Here is a 22,760-nt window from a genome sequence, read left to right as displayed (position 1 = left end):
CTAGGATGTTTTGGGTGGTTGCTAGGGTCTTTTGGGTGGTTGCTAGGCGGTTGCTAGGGTGTTTTGGGTAGTTGCTAGGGTCTTTTGGGTGGTTGCTAGGATATTTTCGGTGGTTGCTAGGGTCTTTTGGGTGGTTGCTAGGCGGTTGCTAGGGTATTTTGGGTGGTTGCTAGGATATTTTTGGTGGTTGCTAGGCGGTTGCTAGGGTGTTTTGGGTGGTTGCTAGGATATTTTGGGTGGTTGCTAGGTGGTTGCCAGGGTCTTTTGGGTGGTTGCTAGGTGGTTGCTAGGGTGTTATGGGTGGTTGCTAGGTGTTGCTAGGCGGTTGCTAAGGTATTCAGGGTGGTTGATATGGTGTTACTAGGTGGCTGGTAGTTGTCACAGATGGTTACTATGGAGTTTTTATAGAGTTCTTAGCATGATCTTGGCATGATTTAACACTTAACTAATCACTATTAGCATGTAGCTATTCACTGCTAGCATGTGTAGTATGTTGGAAGTGATGTTTGCTAGCATGAGTCAAAAGAGCCAAACCTCATCTCTATACGATGTTCTGATACAGAGATATAGGTCTTACAAAACGGTTGCTAGGTTACTCGAGTTTGGTTGCTATGGAGTTGTTTGGGAGCTGGGAACTTTAAACTTAAGAAGTTTAAAGTGGTTTGAAGTTTAAAGTAGATTACGAGTTTTTGAGTTTTGAGTTTATAAGTTTAAATGAGTTTAGAGCTTGTTTAAATGAGTTTAGAGTTTACACACACACACACACACACACACACACACACACACTCAGAGTTTATGAGTTTAGAGTTTATAAGTGTACAAGTTTTTGAGTTTAGTTTGTAAGTTTAAATGAGTTTTGAGTTTATAAGTTTAAATGAGTTTAGAGTTTATAAGTTTAAATGAGTTAAAGCTTAAGTTTGAAGTTTAAAGTAGTTTAAAGTGTATATTAGTTTGACGTTTAATTTAGTTTGAAGTTTAAAGTAGTGTAAAGTTTAAAATAGTTTGAAGTAGATAGATAGATGAGTTTATTAGTTTAATTGAGTCTCAATGGCTCATATAGTATATAGAACGGCAGTTTGGTTTAGTCTTCAAGGTGTTTAGATTTGAATTTTCGTCGGTTGGTCAGTTTGCATCTGGATTTGAATTTTTTAGAACTCCCCAATGCAAGTCAATGGAGTTTTTGAATGAGTTTTTTCGAGTTTTGATCGTCATTTTTAGGAAAACCGTAAGTCCGATCAGTCTGAAAAGATATAGCAACTCGAGTCAGATCAGTTTGAGTGTCTGAGCCGAATTTGGAGTATGTAGAGTTAAAGCTCTAGGAGGAGATCCATTTAGTTTTTTTTTGTCTCAGAAGAATAATAATACTATGTTTAAATAGGATTTCAGTAAGTTGGCTCTCTCAAGCCAACTTAACTAGATGCGAAAGTTCGTCGAGACAAACTTTAAGTTGGCTTGAGAAAGTTTGGACCGGAAAGTTTTTTGCTAGGCGGTTGTTAGGATGTTATGGGTGGTCGCTATGGTGTTGCTAGGCGGTTGCTAGGGTATTTTGGGTGGTTGCTAGGGTGTTTTGGGTGGTTGCTAGGCGGTTGCTAGGGTCTTTTGTGTGGTTGCTAGGCGGTTGCTAGGTGGTTGCTAGGGTGTTCTGGGTGGTTGCTAGGATATTTTGGGTGGTTGCTAGGGTCTTTTGGGTGGTTGCTAGGGTCTTTTGGGAGGTTGCTAGTCGGTTGCTAGGGTGTTTTGGGTGGTTGCTAGGGTGTTTTGGGTGGTTGCTAGGCGGTTGCTAGGGTATTTTGGGTGGTTGCTAGGGTGTTCTGGGTGGTTGCTAGGCAGTTGCTAGGGTGTTATGGGTGGTTGCTATGGTGTTGCTAGGCGGTTGCTAAGGTATTTTGGGTGGTTGCTAGGGTGTTCTGGGTGGTTGCTAGGCAGTTGCTAGGGTGTTCTGGGTAGTTGCTATGGTGTTGCTAGGCGTTGCTAAGGTATTCTGGGTGGTTGCTAGGTGGTGGCCAGGGTGTTCTGGGTGGTTGCTAGGCTGTTTTGTGTGGTTGCTAGGGTATTCTGGGTGGTTGCTAGGGTCTTTTGGGTGGTTGCTAGGCGGTTGCTAGGGTGTTTTGGGTGGTTGCTAATGTGTTTTGGGTGGTTGCTAGGCGGTTGCTAGGGTCTTTTGGGTGGTTGCTAGGGTCTTTTGGGTGGTTGCTAGGGTGTTCTGGGTGGTTGCTAGGCGGTTGCTAGGGTCTTTTGGGTGGTTGCTAGGCGGTTGCTAGGGTGTTCTGGGTGGTTGCTAGGCTGTTTTGGGTGGTTGCTAGGATATTCTGGGTGGTTGCTAGGCGGTTGCTAGGATATTTTGGGTGGTTGCTAGGCGGTTGCTAGGGTCTTTTGGGTGGTTGCTAGGGTCTTTTGGGTGGGTGCTAGGCGGTTGCTAGGATATTTTGGGTGGTTGCTAGGGTATTTTGGGTGGTTGCTAGGCGGTTGCTAGGGTGTTTTGGGTGGTTGCTAGGATATTTTAGGTGGTTGCTAGGGTCTTTTGGGTGGTTGCTAGGCGGTTGCTAGGGTCTTTTGGGTGGTTGCTAGGATATTTTAGGTGGTTGCTAGGGTCTTTTGGGTGGTTGCTAGGCGGTTGCTAGGATATTTTGGGTGGTTGCTAGGGTCTTTTGGGTGGTTGCTAGGCGGTTGCTAGGATATTTTAGGTGGTTGCTAGGGTCTTTTGGGTGGTTGCTAGGCGGTTGCTAGGGTCTTTTGGGTGGTTGCTAGGCGGTTGCTAGGGGCTTTTGGGTGGTTGCTAGGCGGTTGCTAGGGTCTTTTGGGTGGTTGCTAGGATATTTTAGGTGGTTGCTAGGGTCTTTTGGGTGGTTGCTAGGGTATTTTGGGTGGTTGCTAGGGTGTTCTGGGTGGTTGCTAGGCGGTTGGTAGGGTGTTCTGGGTGGTTGCTAGGGTCTTTTGGGTAGTTGCTAGGCGGTTGCTAGGATATTTTGGGTAGTTGCTAGGGTCTTTTGGGTGGTTGCTAGGCGGTTGCTAGGGTCTTTTGGGTGGTTGCTAGGGTCTTTTGGGTGGTTGCTAGGCGGTTGCTAGGGTGTTTTGTGTGGTTGCTAGGATATTTTGGGTGGTTGCTAGGGTCTTTTGGGTGGTTGCTAGGCGGTTGCTAGGGTGTTTTGGGTGGTTGCTAGGGTATTTTGGGTGGTTTCTAGGGTCTTTTGGGTGGTTGCTAGGCGGTTGCTAGGGTGTTTTGGGTGGTTGCTAGGGTATTTTGGGTGGTTTCTAGGGTCTTTTGGGTGGTTGCTAGGCGGTTGCTAGGGTGTTTTGGGTGGTTGCTAGGATATTTTGGGTGGTTTCTATGGTCTTTTGGGTGGTTGCTACACTCTAAAAAATGCTGGGTTGTTTTTTCAACCCAAATGCTGGGTTGAGACTGTTGGGTAAGGATGCTGGGTTGATGTAACCCAATTTGGGTTGAAAATCGTTCTTAATATGTAACCCAGCGGTGCTGGGTTGGGAACGCGGACGTGAAAGAGAGCACGCACGTCACGCAACAACAAGGACGACACCAGTTGGAGAAGCCGCCATTTTCTTAGCGCCTTCAGGTGGAAGCAAATAAAAGACGTTTATGCAGTTTAAGGTAAATAAATATACATATTTCAAGTAGTTTTCAATTGGTTTTTATCCGAGGGTATTTTGAGATCTCGTGGAAGGTGGAAAAGTCAGAAAAGAGCTTATATGGAAATATTCGCGGGTTTTGCCTCAAGTCTTAACTGCTGCTTTTATTGGTTTTCTTATGTCTTATTTCCAAACATTCTGTTAATAGAGTCACAATACATTATCCCTTACATTCAATATTTCTCTAACGATTTTACTGTATAAACGCAGTTTTACGCTCTCAGCTCAATTGAGATTAACGTTGCCATGACAGCCGCGCTGCGCGCGCCTCATACGATACGACTCTGCTCAGTGGACTAGGAAGAAAGTGCGTCACACTGTCATCGCGACGCTGGCCTTAGGAAGGGAAAAGGTAAGTCCATTTTTAAAATTTGCTTCTGAATATGTTAACTTTACTTTATTATATATGATTTGCTGTATTAGCTAACGTTACGGGTTTGATTCGGAGAAGTTTAACTTACTTTGCTAACGTTAGCTTGGTCTTCTGTCAGAACATAACGTTACTTCACAAATGTTCCGCTCTGCTTTCGTTTAACTGTACAATAGTAACAGTAGATGTTATTAATTTACTATGAGCATACTACTCACTATACTTACTTTACATTTTTACCTTTTTAATTTAAATTTTTTTTTTTACGTTACATCGACCGCCATTTTGTCCGTGCTACTCCCGGGATAATTTGAGCTTTTCTCAAGTTTTCTGTGATAATAAAATGCCTTTTGACTGACATTCATTTTTGTTTTAGAGAATGTAAAGGCAGCAAGCACTGTGATCTTACTGAAATGACTGGAAAGTGCATCGAAGGACATTGAAAAATAAATGCAAAACAGTAAGACCTTTTTGTTACTGTTGTATTTGTTAAATGATGTTATTTATTTCATAAATAAACTTTTTTGCCAAATGCTGCTTTGACGCAGAAAAGTGTTAAATCCAGCTAAGTTAACTGTTCCGTCTCATTTTTCCACTTCTAATTTCAACTCTGTTAAGCCTTGTAAGTTATATTTTACATTATCGACCCTGATTTCACTATTATTAAAGAGCAATGAATGAGACGTTTCAGTTCTATAAACCTGACTACAGTTGCCTAGTTCAATAATGTTAACTAGCATTATGACCGCCAATTTTGCCTTGCCAATCTGTAATTGGGATGTACATAATTAAGTCATAAAATGTATTTTATCTGTTATTTTATCTTAGATGGCCGAATATGTGAAAGCTAAACTAAGAGAATGGAATCTTGAAGAGTTAATTCCCACATTTGAAGGTAAGTAGTAATATTTTACATTTTTTGATATATTAAATGTCTTGGCGTGTACATTTGTACTATTGTTAAAATTCAAAATATGAAATTGTTTCTTTTAGCCCAAGTGCAGGTACAAAAGTCACCCTGGCTTCATCAGTAGTTGAACAGTTTCCATGCCTTAAGGATTGCCAGGGTAAAGGCTATGTGAGTACAGTGTCTAACACAGGGATGTAATTTTGCTGTATTTATACAGACTTCTGAATTTCTGACCTTAGAAGTATGAAATAATTGCTGTTTTTAAATCTGTGCTTAAAGGTTACAGCACTAGCACGTGCTCTTCTCAGATCATGTTTTGGGGACCTCCCACCATTGCACATTTAACACCTGACCAGCTCATTAGTAGATTGCAAGACTTGAATTGGGTGTGTCTGGGAGACATACAAAATGTTCAGTGGTGGGGGTCCCAGGACAGGTTTGAGAAGCACTGCCTTTTCTGACCCATGTATTTCTGGTCGGAGTCTCTACTAACGATTTTATTGCAGTTTTATGAAGAATTTTTCTTTTTTTTTAATTTTGAGTGATTTTTGTGAACATTTTTTCATTGTATTCTAAAGAGACGCAGAGTGATGTCGCTTTACAAGTACTTTCTGTAGTCCTTCCAACATCAGTGTACAAGATTGGAAGGAAGACGTTTAAACCAACTTTCATTGAAACCCGGAAGGCCTTCATAGACATACAGCCTGTAAGTTAACAGCCATTGCTAAAACTACATGATTTAAGTATTTACAATATATTGTATGGACCTTTTTCACAGACTGAGACATTTTAACAATTATCAACGTCACAAATCTAGTAATTTTTTTAATTTAATTTTTAATTTTTGAGTGAAAACATACAGTAGTGTCAACCAAAAATGATTTGCATCATCAAAAAGTTGGAACACACTGCAAAAGCTATGGCCAAGGGCCAACCCCTGCCAACAGGGGTCCGACTAGTTCTAACATTGGCCGATGGTTGGCTTGGTGTGTCATAGCCTTTACTGTTATTAAAGGTATTTAAATTAGTTTCAAATTTTTGCTTTCTAAATTGATGCTAATTCTTTCTTTTTTTTTCTTTTTTTTTGTGTTAGATTGGGACCAATATGGCTGAGTACCTGCGCTCAAAAGACTCTGAATTTCCACATTTTCTCATGCTTGGAGACAACCAGTGCTTTCAAGCCTTTGCCATTATAAACGGAGAGGCACTCGAGCAAAATACATTGCTTGCTGCAGTTGATGTTTGCTTTAAGGAGTTCTACGTATTTGACATAGACTATCCGAAACAGTGTTCCACAGTGTGGCAGTTTTTACAGACTGTGGTGTATGGACTTTCTGGGGATGAAACACCAACAATGAGAGTTTTTGCTGACAAACAGTAGTTTTTGTTATTACTGTCTGTGACCTTGCCTCTTTTATGCTGTTTGTTCTTTTTATATTTACTACTATTACTTCTAAACTATTACTTCTAAACTATTACTTCTACTTGTACTTTTCTTCTACAGTACAATTACACTACAATGATTCTTACTGTGAGTATTTCTCTCACATGATGTTATGCTCAAGATGTTGATGTAAATGCTTTGAAATGTGTTAAGACTTCAAATTCATATTTTCTTCAAAAGGTTAATTTTTCTGACTCATTTTTGCTGACAAACAGGTTATTACTGTCTGCGACCTTGCCTCTTTTATGCTGTTGTTCTTTATTATTTACTATTACTTCTAAATACTTGTACTTTACTTCTACAGTACAATTACACTACAATTGATTCTTACCGAGTATTTCTCTCACATGATATCTTATGCTCAAGATCTTGATGTAAATGTTGTGAAATGTTTTTAGATTTCACTTAATATTTTCTTCAAGAAGTTATTTCAAGTCTTTCTGTGATATGGTTTCATGCATTTTCATTGAATTTTGTCAATGGGGAGGGAGTGATAAAAAAAAAAAAAAAATGTATTCACAAATGGACAATTTTACTTGATAAAACAAAAATAAATGTTAATATTTTGATTTCTGAAGTCTGTATTGCTGTAGATGTGTTATTTTAGTAATTTTATTTACAAAACTTTCTAGTTTAAAATTCCAACCCATTTTGGGTTACATAAACCCAGCACTGTAGTAATTTTTAACCCATAATTGGGTTAAAATGACAACCCAGCATGCTGGGTCAAACATTTAACCCAAATAGTTGGGTTAAAACAACCCAGCGCTGGGTACGTCCCTTTTTGACCCAGCGCTGGGTTGCCAAAATAACCCAAATTGGGTTGTTTTTAACCCAGCATTTTTTAGAGTGTAGGCAGTTGCTAGGGTGTTTTGGGTGGTTGCTAGGGTCTTTTGGGTGGTTGCTAGGCGGTTGCTAGGTCTTTTGGGTGGTTGCTAGGATATTTTGGGTGGTTGCTAGGGTATTTTGGGTGGTTGATAGGGTGTTCTGGGTGGTTGCTAGGCGGTTGGTAGGGTGTTCTGGGTGGTTGCTAGGGTCTTTTGGGTAGTTGCTAGGCGGTTGCTAGGATATTTTGGGTAGTTGCTAGGGTCTTTTGGGTGGTTGCTAGGATATTTTCGGTGGTTGCTAGGGTCTTTTGGGTAGTTGCTAGACGGTTGCTAGGGTATTTTGGGTGGTTGCTTGGATATTTTTGGTGGTTGCTAGGGTCTTTTGGGTGGTTGCTAGGCGGTTGCTAGGGTGTTTTGGGTGGTTGCTAGGATATTTTAGGTGGTTGCTAGGGTCTTTTGGGTGGTTGCTAGGCGGTTGCTAGGGTCTTTTGGGTGGTTGCTAGGATATTTTAGGTGGTTGCTAGGGTCTTTTGGGTGGTTGCTAGGCGGTTGCTAGGATATTTTGGGTGGTTGCTAGGGTCTTTTGGGTGGTTGCTAGGCGGTTGCTAGGATATTTTAGGTGGTTGCTAGGGTCTTTTGGGTGGTTGCTAGGCGGTTGCTAGGGTCTTTTGGGTGGTTGCTAGGATATTTTAGGTGGTTGCTAGGGTCTTTTGGGTGGTTGCTAGGCGGTTGCTAGGGTCTTTTGGGTGGTTGCTAGGCGGTTGCTAGGATGTTTTGGGTGGTTGCTAGGGTCTTTTGGGTGGTTGCTAGGCGGTTGCTAGGGTGTTTTGGGTGGTTGCTAGGATATTTCGGGTGGTTGCTAGGGTCTTTTGGGTGGTTGCAAGGCGGTTGCTAGGGTGTTTTGGGTGGTTGCTAGGGTATTTTGGGTGGTTTCTAGGGTCTTTTGGGTGGTTGCTAGGCGGTTGCTAGGGTGTTTTGGGTGGTTGCTAGGGTATTTTGGGTGGTTTCTATGGTCTATTGGGTGGTTGCTAGGCGGTTGCTAGGGTGTTTTGGGTGGTTGCTAGGGTATTTTGGGTGGTTTCTATGGTCTATTGGGTGGTTGCTAGGCGGTTGCTAGGTCTTTTGGGTGGTTGCTAGGGTGTTCTGGGTGGTTGCTAGGCGGTTGGTAGGGTGTTCTGGGTGGTTGCTAGGGTCTTTTGGGTAGTTGCTAGGATATTTTGGGTAGTTGCTAGGGTCTTTTGGGTGGTTGCTAGGATATTTTTGGTGGTTGCTAGGGTCTTTTGGGTGGTTGCTAGGCGGTTGCTAGGGTGTTTTGGGTGGTTGCTAGGATATTTTCGGTGGTTGCTAGGGTCTTTTGGGTGGTTGCTAGGCGGTTGCTAGGGTGTTTTGGGTGGTTGCTAGGATATTTTCGGTGGTTGCTAGGGTCTTTTGGGTGGTTGCTAGGCGGTTGCTAGGATATTTTGGGTGGTTGCTAGGGTCTTTTGGGTGGTTGCTAGGCGGTTGCTAGGATATTTTAGGTGGTTGCTAGGGTCTTTTGGGTGGTTGCTAGGCGGTTGCTAGGGTCTTTTGGGTGGTTGCTAGGATATTTTAGGTGGTTGCTAGGGTCTTTTGGGTGGTTGCTAGGCGGTTGCTAGGGTCTTTTGGGTGGTTGCTAGGCGGTTGCTAGGGTCTTTTGGGTGGTTGCTAGGATATTTTAGGTGGTTGCTAGGGTATTTTGGGTGGTTGCTAGGGTGTTCTGGGTGGTTGCTAGGCGGTTGGTAGGGTGTTCTGGGTGGTTGCTAGGGTCTTTTGGGTAGTTGCTAGGCGGTTGCTAGGATATTTTGGGTAGTTGCTAGGGTCTTTTGGGTGGTTGCTAGGATATTTTCGGTGGTTGCTAGGGTCTTTTGGGTGGTTGCTAGGCGGTTGCTAGGGTATTTTGGGTGGTTGCTAGGATATATTTGGTGGTTGCTAGGGTCTTTTGGGTGGTTGCTAGGCGGTTGCTAGGGTGTTTTGGGTGGTTGCTAGGATATTTTGGGTGGTTGCTAGGGTATTTTGGGTGGTTGCTAGGTGGTTGCTAGGGTGTTATGGGTGGTTGCTAGGTGTTGCTAGGCGGTTGCTAAGGTATTCAGGGTGGTTGCTATGGTGTTGCTAGGCGGTTGCTAGGGTGTTCTGGGTGGTTGCTAGGCGGTTGCTAGGGTATTCTGGGTGGTTGCTAGGCGGTTGCTAAGGTGTTCTGGGTGGTTGCTAGGCAGTTGCTAGGGTGTTCTGGGTGGTTGCTATGGTGTTGCTAGGCGGTTGCTAGGGTATTCTGGGTGGTTGCTAGGGTGTTTTGGGTGGTTGCTAGGGTGTTTTGGGTGGTTGCTAGGCGGTTGCTAGGGTGTTCTGGGTGGTTGTTATGGTGTTGCTAGGCGGTTGCTAGGGTGTTCTGGGTGGTTGCTAGGGTGTTTTGGGTGGTTGCTAGGGTGTTCTGGGTGGTTGCTATGGTGTTGCTAGGTGGTTACTAGGGTGTTTTGAAGGTTGCTATGGTGTTGCTAGGGTATTCTGTGTGGTTGCTAGGGTGTTGCTAGGTGGTTGCTATGGTGTTACTAGGTGGTTGGTAGTTGTCACAGATGGTTACTATGGAGTTTTTATAGAGTTCTTAGCATGATCTTGGCATGATTTAACACTTATCTAATCGCTATTAGCATGTAGCTATTCACTGCTAGCATATGTAGCATGTTGGAAGTGCTGTTTGCTAGCATGAGTCAAAAGAGCCAAACCTCATCTCTATACGATGTTCTGATACAGAGATATAGGTCTTGCAAAACGGTTGCTAGGGTACTCAAGTTTGGTTGCTATGGAGTTGCTTGGGAGCTGGGAGCTTTAAACTTAAGAAGTTTAAATTGGTTTGAAGTTTAAAGTAGTTTGAAGTTTATGACAGAGAGATAGATAGATAAATAAGTTAGATAGATACACACACACACACACACACACACACACACTCACAGACTACCTCGCTCACACACTCACTCAGACACACACACACACACTCAGAGTTTATGAGTTTAGAGTTTATAAGTGTATAAACTGATGAGTTTATAAGTGTATGAGTTTTTGAGTTTAGAGTTTATAAGTTTAAATGAGTTTAGAGTTCAGAGTTTATTAATTTATGAGTTTAAGAGTTCATAAGTCTATGAATTCATGAGTTTATTAGTTAATTAGTTATTAAATTTAAGTTAATTAGTTTATAAATGTATGAGATTAGAGTTTATTAGTTTAAATGAGTTTCATTGGCTAATATATATAGAACGGCAGTTTGGTTTAGTCTTCAAGGTATTTAGATTTGAATTTTTGTCGGTTGGCGAGTTTGAATCTGGATTTGAATTTTTTAGAACTCCCCAATGTAAGTCAATGGGAGTTTTTCCGAGTTTTGATCGTCATTTGTAGGAAAACCGTAAGTCCGATCAGTCTGAAAAGATAAAGCAAAGCGAGTCAGAACAGTGTGAGTGTCTGAGCCGAGTTTGGAGTATGTAGAGTTAAAGCTCTAGGACGAGTTTCATATAGTAATTTTAGTCTCGGAATAATAATAATAAGTTTAAATAGGATTTCAATATGTTGGCTCTCTCAAGCCAACTTAACTAGATGCGAAAGTTCGTCGAGACAAACTTTAAGTTGGCTTGAGAAAGTTTGGAGCAGAACGTTTTTTGCTAGGCGGTTGCTAGGTTGTTATGGGTGGTTGCTATGGTGTTGCTAGGGTATTTTGGGCGGTTGCTAGGGTGTTCTGGGTGGTTGCTAGGTGGTTGCTAGGGTGTCCTGGGTGGTTGCTAAGGTCTTTTGGGTGGTTGCTAGGGTATTTTGGGTGGTTGCTAGGGTGTCCTAGGTGGTTGCTAGGGTATTCTGGGTGGTTGCTAGGCGGTTGCTAGGGTTTTCTGGGTGGTTGCTAGGATATTTCTGATGGTTGCTAGGGTCTTTTGGGTGGTTGCTAGGCGGTTGCTAGGATATTTTAGGTGGTTGCTAGGGTCTTTTGGATGGTTGCTAGGTGGTTGCTAGGGTCTTTTGGGTGGTTGCTAGGGTCTTTTGGGTGGTTGCTAGGCGGTTGCTAGGCGGTTGCTAGGGTGTTTTGGGTGTTTGCTAGGATGTTTTGGGTGGTTGCTAGGGTCTTTTGGTTGGTTGCTAGGCGGTTGCTAGGGTGTTTTGGGTGGTTGCTAGGATGTTTTGGGTGGTTTCTAGGGTCTTTTGGGTGGTTGCTAGGCGGTTGCTAGGGTGTTTTGGGTGGTTGCTAGGATATTTTGGGTGGTTGCTAGGGTCTTTTGGGTGGTTGCTAGGCGGTTGCTAGGGTGTTTGGGTGGTTGCTAGGGTCTTTTGGGTGGTTGCTAGGGTATTTTGGGTGGTTGCTAGGGTGTTCTGGGTGGTTGCTAGGGTCTTTTGGGTGGTTGCTAGGCGGTTGCTAGGGTGTTTTGGGTGGTTGCTAGGGTCTTTTGGGTGGTTGCTAGGATGTTCTGGGTGGTTGCTAGGCGGTTGCTAGGGTGTTCTGGGTGGTTGCTAGGGTCTTTTGGGTAGTTGCTAGGTGGTTGCTAGGATATTTTGGGTAGTTGCTAGGGTCTTTTGGGTGGTTGCTAGGCGGTTGCTATGGTATTTTGGGTGGTTGCTAGGATATTTTTGGTGGTTGCTAGGGTCTTTTGGGTGGTTGCTAGGCGGTTGCTAGGGTGTTATGGGTGGTTGCTAGGCTGTTCTGGGTGGTTGATAGGCGGTTGCTAGGGTGTTATGGGTGGTTGCTATGGTGTTGCTAGGCGGTTGCTAAGGTATTCAGGGCGGTTGATATGGTGTTAATAGGTGGCTGGTAGTTGTCACAGATAGTTACTATGGAGTTTTTATAGAGTTCTTAGCATGATCTTGGCATGATTTAACACTTAACTAATCACTATTAGCATGTAGCTATTTACTGCTAGCATGTGTAGTATGTTGGAAGTGCTGTTTGCTAGCATGAGTCAAAAGAGCCAAACCTCATCTCTATACGATGTTCTGATACAGAGATATAGGTCTTACAAAACGGTTGCTAGGGTACTCGAGTTTGGTTGCTATGGAGTTGCTTGGGAGCTGGAAGATTTAAACTTAAGAAAGTTTATAGTGGTTTAAAGTTTAAAGTAGTTTGAAGTTTATGACAGAGATAGATAGATAAATAAGTTATATAGATACACACACACACACACACAAACACACACTCACTCAGACTACCTCGCTCACACACTCACTCAGACACACACACACACACACACACACACACACACACACACACACACACACACACACACACACACACACACACTCTCAGAGTTTATGAGTTTAGAGTTTATAAGTGTATAAATTGATGAGTTTATAAGTGTATGAGTTTTTGAGTTTAGAGTTTATAAGTTTAAATGAGTTTAAGAGTTCAGAGTTTATTAATTTATGAGTTTAAGAGTTCATAAGTCTATGAATTCATGAGTTTATTAGTTAATTAGTTATTAAATTTAAGTTAATTAGTTTATAAGTGTATGAGATTAGAGTTTATTAGTTTAAATTAGTTTCATTGGCTAATATATATAGAACGGCAGTTTGGTTTAGTCTTCAAGGTGTTTAGATTAGAATTTTTGTCGGTTGGTGAGTTTGAATCTGGATTTGAATTTTTTAGAACTCCCCAATGTAAGTCAATGGGAGTTTTTCCGAGCTTTGATCATCATTTTTAGGAAAACCGTAAGTCCGATCAGTCTGAAAAGATAGAGCACACCGAGTCAGATCTGTTTGAGTGTCTGAGCCGATTTTGGAGTATGTAGAGTTAAAGCTCTAGGAGGAGTTTGAGTCAGATTTTTTTAGGGTCAGAAGAATAATAATAACTAGATGCGAAAGTTCGTCGAGACAAACTTTAAGTTGGCTTGAGAAAGTTTGGAGCAGAACGTTTTTTGCTAGGCGGTTGCTAGGATGTTATGGGTGGTTGCTATGGTGTTGCTAGGGTATTTTGGGCGGTTGCTAGGGTGTTCTGGGTGGTTGCTAGGTGGTTGCTAGGGTGTCCTGGGTGGTTGCTAGGCAGTTGCTAGGGTGTTCTGGGTGGTTGCTATGGTGTTGCTAGGCGGTTGCTAGGGTATTCTGGGTGGTTGCTAGGGTGTTTTGGGTGGTTGCTAGGGTGTTTTGGGTGGTTGCTAGGCGGTTGCTAGGGTGTTCTGGGTGGTTGTTATGGTGTTGCTAGGCAGTTGCTAAGGTATTCAGGGTGGTTGATATGGTGTTACTAGGTGGCTGGTAGTTGTCACAGATGGTTACTATGGAGTTTTTATAGAGTTCTTAGCATGATCTTGGCATGATTTAACACTTAACTAATCACTATTAGCATGTAGCTATTCACTGCTAGCATGTGTAGTATGTTGGAAGTGCTGTTTGCTAGCATGAGTCAAAAGAGCCAAACCTCATCTCTATACGATGTTCTGATACAGAGATATAGGTCTTACAAAACGGTTGCTAGGGTACTCGAGTTTGGTTGCTATGGAGTTGCTTGGGAGCTGGAAGATTTAAACTTAACAAGTTTATAGTGGTTTGAAGTTTACAGTAGTTTACAGTAGTTTGAAGTTTGACAGATAGATAAATAAGTTAGATAGACACACACACAACACACACACACACACACACACACACACACACACACACACACACACACACACACACACACACACACACACACACACACTAACTCGCTCACACACTCACTCATAAACTCAGTGTGTGTGTCTGAGTTTAGAGTTTATAAGTGTATACATTGATGAGTTTATAAGTGTATGAGTTCTTGAGTTTTGAGTTTATAAGTTTAAATCAGTTTAGAGTTTATAAGTTTAAATGAGATTAAGAGTTCAGAGTTGATTAGTTTATGAGTTTAAGAGTTCATAAGTTTATGAATTCATGAGTTTATAAGTTAATTAGTTTATAAGTGTTAATAGTTTAGAGTTTATTAGTTTAAATGAGTCTCAATGGCTCATATAGTATATAGAACGGCAGTTTGGTTTAGTCTTCAAGGTGTTTAGATTTAAATTTTTGTCGGTTTGAATTTTTTAGAACTCCCCAATGTAAGTCAATGGGAGTTTTTGAATGAGTTTTTTCAAGTTTTGATCGTCATTTTTAGGAAAACCGTAAATCCGATCAGTCTGAAAAGATATAGCATACCGAGTCAGATCAGTTTGAGTGTCTGAGCCGAGTTTGGAGTATGTAGAGTTAAAGCTCTAGGAGGAGTTTGATATAGATTTTTTTAGGGTCAGAAGAATAATAATAACTAGATGCGAAAGTTCATCGAGACAAACTTTAAGTTGGCTTGAGAAAGTTTGGACCAGAACGTTTTTTGCTAGGCGGTTGCTAGGATGTTATGGGTGGTCGCTATGGTGTTGCTAGGCGGTTGCTAGGGTCTTTTGGGTGGTTGCTAGGCGGTTGCTAGGGTATTTTGGGTGGTTGCTAGGGTATTCTGGGTGGTTGCTAGGGTGTTTTGGGTGGTTGCTAGGCAGTTGCTAGGATATTTTGGGTGGTTGCTAGGGTCTTTTGGATGGTTGCTAGGCGGTTGCTAGGGTCTTTTGGGTGGTTGCTAGGATATTTTGGGTGGTTGCTAGGGTCTTTTGGGTGGTTGCTAGGCGGTTGCTAGGGTATTTTGGGTGGTTGCTAGGCGGTTGCTAGGATATTTTGAGTGGTTGCTAGGGTGTTTTGGGTGGTTGCTAGGCGGTTGCTAGGGTATTTTGGGTGGTTGCTAGGGTGTTTTGGGTGGTTGCTAGGCAGTTGCTAGGGTATTCTGGGTGGTTGCTAGGGTGTTTTGGGTGGTTGCTAGGGTCTTTTGGGTGGTTGCTAGGGTGTTTTGGGTGGTTGCTAGGCGGTTGTTAGGGTATTTTGGGTGGTTGCTAGGGTCTTTTGGGTGGTTGCTAGGCAGTTGCTAGGGTTTTTGGGTGGTTGCTAGGGTATTCTGGGTGGTTGCTAGGGTGTTTTGGGTGGTTGCTAGGTGGTTGCTAGGGTGTTTTGGGTGGTTGCTAGGCGGTTGCTAGGATGTTTAGGGTGGTTGCTAGGGTCTTCTGGGTGGTTGCTAGGCGGTTGCTAGGGTGTTATGGGTGGTTGCTAGGCTGTTCTGGGTGGTTGATAGGCGGTTGCTAGGGTGTTATGGGTGGTTGCTATGGTGTTGCTAGGCGGTTGCTAAGGTATTCAGGGCGGTTGATATGGTGTTAATAGGTGGCTGGTAGTTGTCACAGATGGTTACTATGCAGTTTTTATAGAGTTCTTAGCATGATCTTGGCACGATTTAGCACTTAACTAATCATTATTAGCATGTAGCTATTCACTGCTAGCATGTGTAGTATGTTGGAAGTGCTGTTTGCTAGCATGAGTCAAAAGAGCCAAACCTCATCTCTATACGATGTTCTGATACAGAGATATAGGTCTTACAAAACGGTTGCTAGGGTACTCGAGTTTGGTTGCTATGGAGTTGCTTGGGAGCTGGAAGATTTAAACTTAAGAAGTTTATAGTGGTTTGAAGTTTACAGTAGTTTACAGTAGTTTGAAGTTTGACAGATAGATAAATAAGTTAGATAGACACACACACACACACACACACACACACACACACACACAAACAAACACACACACACACACACACACACACTAACTCGCTCACACACTCACTCATAAACTCAGTGTGTGTCTGAGTTTAGAGTTTATAAGTGTATAAATTGATGAGTTTATAAGTGTATGAGTTCTTGAGTTTTGAGTTTATAAGTTTAAATCAGTTTAGAGTTTATAAGTTTAAATCAGTTTAAGAGTTCATAAGTTTATGAATTCATGAGTTTATAAGTTAATTAGTTTATAAGTGTTTATAGTTTAGAGTTTATTAGTTTAAATGAGTCTCAGTGGCTCATATAGTATATAGAACGGCAGTTTGGTTTAGTCTTCAAGGTGTTTAGATTTAAATTTTTGTCGGTTTGAATTTTTTAGAACTCCCCAATGTAAGTCAATGGGAGTTTTTGAATGAGTTTTTTCGAGTTTTGATCGTTATTTTTAGGAAAACCGTAAGTCCGATCAGTCTGAAAAGATAAAGCAACTCGAGTCAGAACAGTTTGCAGGTCTGAGCCGAGTTTGGAGTATGTAGTGTTAAAGCTCTAGGAGGAGTTTGAGTTGTAAATTTTTAGGGTCAGAATAATAATAATAACTAGATGCGAAAGTTCGTTGAGACAAACTTTAAGTTGGCTTGAGAAAGTTTGGAGCAGAACGTTTTTTGCTAGGCGGTTGCTAGGATGTTATGGGTGGTTGCTATGGTGTTGCTAGGGTATTTTGGGCGGTTGCTAGGGTGTTCTGGGTGGTTGCTAGGTGGTTGCTAGGGTGTCCTGGGTGGTTGCTAAGGTCTTTTGGGTGGTTGCTAGGGTATTTTGGGTGGTTGCTAGGGTGTTCTAGGTGGTTGCTAGGGTATTCTGGGTGGTTGCTAGGCGGTTGCTAGGGTTTTCTGGGTGGTTGCTAGGCTGTTTTGGGTGGTTGCTAGGGTATTCTGGGTGGTTGCTAGGCGGTTGCTAGGATATTTCTGATGGTTGCTAGGGTCTTTTGGGTGGTTGCTAGGCGGTTGCTAGGATATTTTGGGTGATTGCTAGGGTCTTTTGGGTGGTTGCTAGGCGGTTGCTAGGGTGTTTTGGGTGGTTGCTAGGATGTTTTGGGTGGTTGCTAGGGTCTTTTGAGTGGTTGCTAGGCGGTTGCTAGGGTGTTTTGGGTGGTTGCTAGGATATTTTGGGTGGTTGCTAGGGTCTTTTGGGTGGTTGCTAGGCGGTTGCTAGGGTGTTTTGGGTGGTTGCTAGGGTCTTTTGGGTGGTTGCTAGGGTGTTCTGGGTGGTTGCTAGGCGGTTGCTAGGGTGTTTTGGGTGGTTGCTAGGATATTTTGAGTGGTTGCTAAGGTCTTTTGGGTGGTTGCTAGGGTATTTTGGGTGGTTGCTAGGGTGTTCTGGTGGTTGCTAGGCGGTTGCTAGGGTGTTCTGGGTGGTTGCTAGGGTCTTTTGGGTTGTTGCTAGGCGGTTGCTAGGATATTTTGGGTAGTTGCTAGGGTCTTTTGGGTGGTTGCTAGGCGGTTGCTAGGATATTTTCGGTGGTTGCTAGGGTCTTTTGGGTGGTTGCTAGGCGGTTGCTAGGGTATTTTGGGTGGTTGCTAGGATATTTTTGGTGGTTGCTAGGGTCTTTTGGGTGGTTGCTAGGCGGTTGCTAGGGTGTTTTGGGTGGTTGCTAGGATATTTTGGGTGGTTACTAGGGTCTTTTGGGTGGTTGCTAGGGTATTTTGGGTGGTTGCTAGGGTGTTCTGGGTGGTTGCTAGGCGGTTGCTAGGGTGTTCTGGGGGGTTGCTATGGTATTCAGGGCGGTTGATATGGTGTTACTAGGTGGTTGGTAGTTGTCACAGATGGTTACTATGGAGTTTTTATAGAGTTCTTAGCATGATCTTGGCATGATTTAACACTTAACTAATCGCTATTAGCATGTAGCTATTCACTGCTAGCATGTGTAGCATGTTGGAAGTGCTGTTTGCTAGCATGAGTCAAAAGAGCCAAACCTCATCTCTGTACGATGTTCTGATACAGAGATATAGGTCTTACAAAACGGTTGCTAGGGTACTCGAGTTTGGTTGCTATGGAGTTGCTTGGGAGCTGGAAGATTTAAACTTAAGAAGTTTATAGTGGTTTGAAGTTTAAAGTAGTTTACAGTAGTTTGAAGTTTATGACAGATAGATAAATTAGTTAGATAGACACACACACACACACACACACACACACACACACACACACACACACACACACACACACACACACACACACACACACACACACACACTAACTCGCTCACACACTCACTCAAACTCAGTGTGTGTGTCTGAGTTTAGAGTTTATAAGTGTATAAATTGATGAGTTTATAAGTGTATGAGTTCTTGAGTTTTGAGTTTATACGTTTAAATCAGTTTAGAGTTTATAAGTTTAAATGAGATTAAGAGTTCAGAGTTTATTAATTTATGAGTTTAAGAGTTCATAAGTCTATGAATTCATGAGTTTATAAGTTAATTAGTTTATAAGTGTTTATAGTTTAGAGTTCATTAGTTTAAATGAGTCTCAATGGCTCATATAGTATATAGAACGGCAGTTTGGTTTAGTCTTCAAGGTGTTTAGATTTAAATTTTTGTCGGTTTGAATTTTTTAGAACTCCCCAATGTAAGTCAATGGGAGTTTTTGAATGAGTTTTTTCGAGTTTTGATCGTCATTTGTAGGAAAACCGTAAGTCCGATCAGTCTGAAAAGATAAAGCAACTCGAGTCAGATCAGTTTGAGTGTCTGAGCCGAATTTGGAGTATGTAGAGTTAAAGCTCTAGGAGGAGTTTGTCTTGTAAATTTTTAGGGTCAGAATAATAATAATAATATGTTTAAATACAATATCAGTAAGTTGGCTTTCTCAAGCCAACTTAATAATAATAAGTTTAAATAGGATTTCAATATGTTGGCTTTCTCAAGCCAACTTAATAAGTTTAAATAGGATTTCAATATGTTGGCTTTCTCAAGCCAACTTAACTAGATGCGAAAGTTCGTCGAGACAAACTTTAAGTTGGCTTGAGAAAGTTTGGAGCAGAAAGTTTTTTGATAGATGGTTGCTAGGATGTTATGGGTGGTTGCTATGGTGTTGCTAGGGTATTTTGGGTGGTTGCTAGGGTGTTCTGGGTGGTTGCTAGGTGTTTGCTAGGGTGTCCTGGGTGGTTGCTAGCGTCTTTTGGGAGGTTGGTAGGGTATTTTGGGTGGTTTCTAGGGTATTCTGGGTGGTTGCTAGGCTGTTGCTAGGGTGTTCTGAGTGGTTGCTATGGTGTTGCTAGGGTGTTCTAAGGTATTTTGGGTGGTTGCTAGGGTGTTCTGGGTGTTTTTTAGGCAGTTGCTATGGTGTTCTGAGTGGTTGCTATGGTGTTGCTAGGATGTTCTAAGGTATTTTGGGTGGTTGCTAGGTGGTTGCTAGGGTGTTCTGAGTGGTTGCTATGGTGTTACTAGGGTTTTCTAAGGTATTTTGGGTGGTTGCTAGGGTGTTCTGAGTGGTTGCTTTGGTGTTACTAGGGTTTTCTAAGGTATTTTGGGTGGTTGCTAGGGTGTTCTGGGTGGTTGTTAGGCAGTTGCTAGGGTGTCCTAAGGTATTTTGGGTGGTTGCTAGGGTGTTCTGAGTGGTTGCTATGGTGTTCTAAGATATTTTGGGTAGTTGCTAGGGTGTTCTGGGTGGTTGCTATCGTGTTCTAAGGTATTTTGGGTGGTTGCTAGGGTGTTCTGAGTGGTTGCTATGGTGTTCTAAGGTATTTTGGGTGGTTGCTAGGGTGTTCTGAGTGGTTGTTATGGTGTTGCTATGGTGTTCTAATGAATTTTGGGTGGTTGCTAGGGTTTTCTGGGTGGTTGTTAGGCAGTTGCTAGGGTGTTCTGAGTGGTTGCTATGGTGTTGCTAGGGTGTCCTAAGGTATTTTGGGTGGTTGCTAGGGTGTTCTGAGTGGTTGCTATGTTGTTACTAGGGTTTTCTAAGGTATTTTGGGTGGTTGCTAGGGTGTTCTGAGTGGTTGCTATGGTGTTGCTAGGGTGTCCTAGGTATTTTGGGTGGTTGCTAGGGTGTTCTGAGTGGTTGCTATGGTGTTGCTATGGTGTTCTAAAGTATTTTGGGTGGTTGCTAGGGTGTTCTGAGTGGTTGCTATGGGGTTGCTAGGGTGTTCTGGGTGGTTGTTAGGCAGTTGCTAGGGTGTTCTGAGTGGTTGCTATGGTGTTGCTAGGGTGTTCTAAGGTATTTTGGGTGGTTGCTAGGGTGTTCTGAGTGGTTGCTATGGTATTCTGGGTGGTTGCTAGGGTGTTCTGGATGGTTGCTATGGTGTCCTGGGTGGTTGCTAGGGTGTTCTAAGGTATTTTGGGTGGTTGTTAATGTTTTCTGGGTGGTTGTTAGGCAGTTGCTAGGGTGTTTTGAGTGGTTGCTATGGTATTCTGGGTGGTTGCTAGGGTGTTCTGGATGGTTGCTATGGTGTCCTGGGTGGTTGCAAAGGTATTTTGGGTGGTTGCTAGAGTGTTCTGGGTGGTTGCTAGGCGGTTGCTAGGGTGTTCTCAGTGGTTGCTATGGTGTTCTAGGCGGTTACACACACACACACACACACACACACACACACACATTAACTCACATACAATCACACACACACTAAAGGCCCGTTCACACCAAGCACGATAACTATAAAGATAACGATAAAGATAACTATATATGTGTCCACACCAGCGACCGATAACGGTCTTTTTATTCTAAGCACGCGAGCGCCCGGATGATCCAGATCCATTTTAAATGCGCGAGACCTTTAAATTAGAGTGGATTCTGATTGGCTGTCAGTGTTTTATCGTTCGACAGCTGGAAAAAAAATCGTTCTGAAAGTGATCCCAACGATATCGTTCCTCATATCTTTATCGTTATAGTTGTGGTGTGAACTCTGTTATTCTTTAATATGGAGAACGATTTTTAGAATTATATCTTTATCGTTATCTTTATAGTTATCGTGCTTGGTGTGAACGGGCCTTAACTCGATAACACTTACACACTCAGAGTTTATATGCGTTTAGAGTTTATAAGTTGAAATTAATATAATTGATAGATAAACACACACACACACACTAACTCGCTCACACACTCACTCAGACACATGCACACTCAGAGTTTTTTAGTTTAGAGTTTATAAGTTTAAACACACACACACACACACACACACACACACACACACACACACACACACACACACACACACAAGCAGACATGCTCACTTACTCACACACACTCTCTCACACACACACATTAACTCTCTCACACACACTTTCACACACACACACACACACACACACACACACACACACACACACACACACACACACACACACACACACACACATTAACTCGCTCACACACAGACACGCTCACTAACTCACACACACAAAATCTCACACACACAGATGCGCTCACTAACTCACACACACTATCTCACACACACGCACATACACTCATACAAGCCCACACGCACTCACACAAACTTTCACACACACACACACACACACACACACACACACACACACACACACACACACACACACACACACACACAGACACGTTCACTAACTCACTCAGACACACACACTCAGAGTTTGAGTTTAGAGTTTATAAGTGTATAAATTGATGAGTTTATAAGTGTACAAGTTTTTGAGTTTAGAGTTTATAAGTTTAAATGAGTTTAAGAGTTCAGAGTTTATTAATTTATGAGTTTAAGAGTTCATAAGTCTATGAATTCATGAGTTTATTAGTTAATTAGTTATTAAATTTAAGTTAATTAGTTTATAAGTGTATGAGATTAGAGTTTATTAGTTTAAATGAGTTTCATTGGCTAATATAAATAGAACGGCAGTTTGGTTTAGTCTTCAAGGTGTTTAGATTTTAATTTTTGTCGGTTGGTGAGTTTGAATCTGGATTTGAATTTTTTAGAATGCCCAATGTTAAGTCAATGGGAGTTTTTCCGAGTTTTGATCGTCATTTGTAGGAAAACCGTAAGTCCGATCAGTCTGAAAAGATATAGCACACCGAGTCAGAACAGTTTGAAGGTCTGAGCCGATTTTGGAGTATGTAGAGTTAAAGCTCTAGGAGGAGTTTGAGTCAGATTTTTTAGTAAGAAGAATAATAATAATAAGTTTAAATAGGATTTCAGTAAGTTGGCTCTCTCAAGCCAACTTAATAATAATAACTAGATGCGAAAGTTCGTCGAGACAAACTTTAAGTTGGCTTGAGAAAGTTTGGAGGAGAACGTTTTTTGCTAGGCGGTTACTAGGATGTTATGGGTGGTTGCTATGGTGGTTGCTATGGTGTTGCTAGGGTATTTTGGGTGGTTGCTAGGTGGTTGCTAGGGTATTTTGGGTGGTTGCTAGGGTGTTCTAGGTGGTTGCTAGGGTATTCTGGGTGGTTGCTAGGCGGTTGCTAGGGTTTTCTGGGTGGTTGCTAGGCTGTTTTGGGTGGTTGCTAGGGTATTATGGGTGGTTGCTAGGCGGTTGCTAGGATATTTCTGATGGTTGCTAGGGTCTTTTGGGTGGTTGCTAGGTGGTTGCTAGGATATTTTGGGTGGTTGCTAGGGTCTTTTGGGTGGTTGCTAGGCGGTTGCTAGGATATTTTAGGTGGTTGCTAGGTGGTTGCTAGGGTCTTTTGGGTGGTTGCTAGGGTCTTTTGGGTGGTTGCTAGGCGGTTGCTAGGGTCTTTTGGGTGGTTGCTAGGATGTTTTGGGTGGTTGCTAGGGTCTTTTGGGTGGTTGCTAGGCGGTTGCTAGGGTGTTTTGGGTGGTTGCTATGGTCTTTTGGGTGGTTGCTATGGTCTTTTGGGTGGTTGCTAGGGTATTTTGGGTGGTTGCTAGGGTGTTCTGGGTGGTTGCTAGGGTCTTTTGGGTGGTTGCTAGGCGGTTGCTAGGGTGTTTTGGGTGGTTGCTAGGATATTTTGGGTGGTTGCTAGGGTCTTTTGGGTGGTTGCTAGGGTATTTTGGGTGGTTGCTAGGGTCTTTTGGGTAGTTGCTAGGCGGTTACTAGGG

The sequence above is a fragment of the Rutilus rutilus genome, assembly GCF_951802725.1.
Source record: "Rutilus rutilus genome assembly, chromosome: 2".
In the NCBI taxonomy this organism is placed as follows: domain Eukaryota; kingdom Metazoa; phylum Chordata; class Actinopteri; order Cypriniformes; family Leuciscidae; genus Rutilus; species Rutilus rutilus.
The sequence above is the reverse complement of the archived record's forward strand: the minus strand, read 5'-3'. Positions refer to the sequence as shown.